The following is a 4,180-nucleotide window of genomic DNA, read 5'->3' as shown; positions in this document are numbered from 1 at the left end:
AGAAGTATAGTGTCTAGATCAAGAGAAGTAATAGTGCCACTGTATTCTGCTCTGGTCAGGCCCCACCTAGAATATTGTGTCCAGTTCTGGGCACCACAATTCAGAAAGGACATTGAGAAACTGGAGCGTGTCCAAAGGAGGGCGACAAAAATGGTGAAGGGTCTGGAAACCATGCCCTATGAGAAACGCCTTAGGGAGCTGGGGATGTTTAGCCTGGAGAAAAGAAGGTTAAGAGGCGATATGATAGCCCTGTTTAAATATTTGAAAGGATGTCATGTTGAAGAGGGAGCAAGCTTGTTTTCTGCTGCTCCAGAGAACAGGACCCAGAACAATGGATGCAAGCTACAGGAAAAGAGATTCCACCTCAACATTAGGAAGAACTTCCTGACAGTAAGGACTGTTCGACAGTGGAATGCACTCCCTCGGAGGGTGATAGAGTCTCCTTCCTTGGAGGTCTTTAAACAGAGGCTGGATGGCCATCTGTCAGGGATGCTTTGATCTGGATTTCCTGCATGGCAGGGGGTTGGACTGGATGGCCCTAGTGGTCTCTTCTTCCAACTCTACGATTCTATGATTCTATGATTCCCAGTTGGCTCAGGCAAAAGCAGACAGCTGCAGCTTCTCCTAGTTTGTGTGTTCTGTTGTCCTCAGTCACTTTTGGACTCTTGACCAAACACTTAAGTTTGCTTGGCCATATGTGTCCCAGTTTTCATCTGTGAAATGTTGGGGAGTATGGAAACTTTGGCTTTCCTGATCTTGGCCCTGGCTGCGCTGAACAGAAACTGAAGGACCCATTCTGACACAGTGGGGAATTCCCTCTGCATTGTGTTGAGACTGCGGGATTTTTAACTTGTTGGTCATATGAATTTCATGAGTCAACAGGCAACTCGAAGGCTGTGTTTTTGTTGTGTGCCTTCAAGTTGTTTCCAACTAAAGGAGAACCTAAGCTGAACCTATCATGGGGTTTTCTTGGCAAGATTTCTTCAGAGAAAGTTTGCCATTGCCTTCCCCTAAGGCTGAGACAGTGTGACGTGCCAAAGGTAACGCAGTGAGTTTCATGCCCAAGTGGAAAATCAAACCCTGGTCTCCAGAGTTGTACTCCAACACTCAAACCACAACGCCACACTGGTTCTCTGACTTGAAGACATGCACATCCATATGGTGGGTATCTGAGGCTGCAGGGATCCAGGTATTTGTAGTTTTGTGAGGCACTAGTAGTTTTGAGGAGGCATCAACAATCTAAGATATGCAAATGATACCATACTACTAGTGAAAAATCTAATAGACTTGGAACAATTACTAAGGAAAGTCAGAGAAGAAAATGCAAAGGCAAGTTTGATGCTAAATATAAAGAAAACAACAATAATGACCATGGAGGATCTACATAAATTCAGACTAGACAATGAGAAAATTAAAACAGCTAAAGTTCCCATACCTAGGATCAAACATTGTTCAGAATGGACACTGCAGCCAAGAAATCGGAAGAAGAGTAGGAATGGGAAGAGCAGTGATGAAAGAACTAGACAAGATCCTAAAGTGTCAAGATAGACAACTGCGCACCAAAGGACTGTCCAAGCCATAGTATTCCCTATCACTATGAGAGCTAGACAGTGAAGAAAGCAGATAGGAAAAAAATGAATTAATTGGGGATGTGGTACTGGAGAAGAGTGCTGAAGATACCATGGATGGCCAAGAAGACAAACAAAGAGGTCCTTGAACAGATCAATCCTGAAATCTCCCTGGAAGCCATGATGATCAAATTGAGGCTGCCATACTTTGGACACATCATAAGAAGACACTAGTCATTGGAAAATATAATAATGTTAGGAAAGGTAGAGGGTAATAGACGAGAGGAAGGCCACACGCCAGATGGATAGACTTGATCAGAGAATTCATGTAAAGAATAAATCCCAGAATTCCATAGCATTGAGCTGTGGGCGTGGCAGTTGAAGCGTGTCAAATTTCATTAATTCTGCAGTATAGATGCAGCCCGGGACAATGATATATCTTTCCACCAGAGGATAGACTGGCCTTTTGCCAGCAAGCAAAAGCATATTTATTTAGGCAGGCATTTTAACATAGCAATCATGACAGGGTAGGGGTTTTTTTTGGGGGGGGGGGCAATTTTAGTTTATGTTTTAATTTTTTGTATGTTTTTGATGTTAATTTTATACTACTTTTAACTAGATGATTTTAACCGGTTTTCAGTTTCTACTGTAAAGATTTTTAAAAATCTTTGTGTCTTGAGAGCCGCCTTGGGTCCCTTTCTGGGAGAAAGGCAGCACAGAATCATAGAATCATGGAGTAGGAAGAGACCCCAAGGACCATCCAGTCCAACCTCCTGCCATGCAGGAACTCTCAATCAAAACATCCTCAACAGATGACCATCCAGCCTCTGTTTAATGACCTCCAAAGAAGGAGACTCCACCACTCTCCAAGGGAGTGTGTTCCACTGTCGAACAGCCCTTACTGTCAGGAAGTTCCTCCTAATGTTGAGCTGGAATCTCTTTTCCTGTAGCTTGCATCCATTGTTCCATGTTCTAGTCTCTGAAGCAGCAGAAAACAAGCTTGTTCTAGCCTCAATATGACGTTCCTTCAAATATTTAAACAGGGCTATCATATCACCTCTTAACATTCTCTTCTCCAGGCTAAACATCCCCAGCTCCCTAAGTTGTTCCTCAGGACATGGTTTCCAGATCCTTCACCATTTTAGTCGCCCTCCTTTGGACATGTTCCAGTTTCTCAATGTCCTTTTTGAATTATGGTGCCCAGAACTGGACACAGGTTTCCAGGTAGGGCCTGAGCAAAGCAGAATAGAGTGGCACCATCACTTCCCTTGATCTAGACACTATATAGTGCACCCACATTATATGCGGGTGTACCATACGCAGCTTCCAGAATATGCTGGAAGCTGCGCTGGAAAAACTCCTCTCATGCCCCAGAAGAAGTAATGAGGCACATGCACTGCATTGCAGGTACAAACCCCATTACTTCTAATGGGGCTCGAGCATATGCGTTTTTCCCTTACGCGGGGGGTCCGTAACGGATCCTCATGTAAGGGAAGGGCGTGCTGTACTTCTATTGATGCAGCCTAAAATCGCATTGGCCTTTTTAGCTGCCGCATTGCACTGTTAACTCATGTTCAACTTGTGGTCTACTTGAACTCCTAGATCCTTTTCACACGTAGTTTCGTTCAGCCACATCCTTTATCTATGCATTTCATTTCCCCTCCCCTTCTATGTGCAATACCTTACATTTCTCCATGTTGAATTTCATTTTGTTAGCTTTGGCCCAACTTTTTAGTGTATTCAGGTCATTTTGAATTTTGATCCTGTCCTCTGGGGTGTTAGCTATTCCTCCTAATTTGGTGTCATCTGCAAATCTGCATATAAATAAATAAATAAATCCCTAACCCATCTCCTTCTCCTATGAGATTCCAGGAGATCTGCATGATGTCAAAGGCTGATAAATGTTAACAGGGAGGTGTGAGAAGTCTTGCAATTGCGTCTGTTGAGATCCCCCTTTCTGGGGCTCCTTGACAGACAGCCAAAGCCACTTTTAGGTTTCGTTTTCTGGTAGGAAAAGACAAGAAACTTCTCCTCAGTGGGGTGACGAGTGACTTCTCCAAACAGTGGAAGCAGCAGCATAACAGAAGCAGCATTACTGCAGCATATAGGAGAGGTGCTGGATCCATAGGGGAACAGGTATTTAATTCCATGATGGGAGAGGGAATGATGAGGTTGAAGCTGGCATGATCAAATGGCAGAACTCTACATCTCTTATTCAAGCTATTCTCGGGTTCATCTGCACTGTAGAAATAATGCAGCTTGACTCCACTTTAACTGCCATGTCTCCAGCCTACAGAATCCTGGGATTTGTAGTTTTATGAGGCACCAGCATTCTTTGGCAGAGTGATGATGATGATGTCCTGGAAAAGGAGGATGTCTGGTCACCTGCATACATTGAACTGTACTGTATGAAGGGAATTTACTACCTAGTTTAACATATATAGGGCACAACTACACTGTAGAAATAATGGAGTTTGACACCACTTTAAGTGCTGTTGCTCCATCCTGTGGAATCCTGGGATTAGGGTTGCCATAAGGCAGGACCTCCAAACTGGGACAAATGTAGGACAAATGTAGGGCCACATTTTCAAATGTAGGACACGTTTTAAAAA

At 43.7% G+C, this 4,180-nt stretch overlaps 1 protein-coding gene across 2 annotated transcripts in view; it reads left to right on the top strand.

Moving 5' to 3' along the window:
* The first annotated feature begins 3,571 nt into the window (after positions 1-3,571).
* Positions 3,572-4,180, top strand: part of DHX58 (DExH-box helicase 58) — a 21,614-nt gene continuing 21,005 nt past the window's right edge. For both annotated transcript variants that reach the window (XM_042466763.1, XM_042466762.1), the window contains exon 1: positions 3,572-3,704. The gene's annotated coding sequence lies outside the window, so the exon portion shown is untranslated. The remainder of the gene's footprint in view (positions 3,705-4,180) is intronic.

The sequence above is a fragment of the Sceloporus undulatus genome, chromosome 5, assembly GCF_019175285.1.
Source record: "Sceloporus undulatus isolate JIND9_A2432 ecotype Alabama chromosome 5, SceUnd_v1.1, whole genome shotgun sequence".
NCBI lineage: Eukaryota > Metazoa > Chordata > Lepidosauria > Squamata > Phrynosomatidae > Sceloporus > Sceloporus undulatus.
Note: the sequence above shows the minus strand (reverse complement) of the source record. Positions and strands in the feature narration are given on the sequence as shown.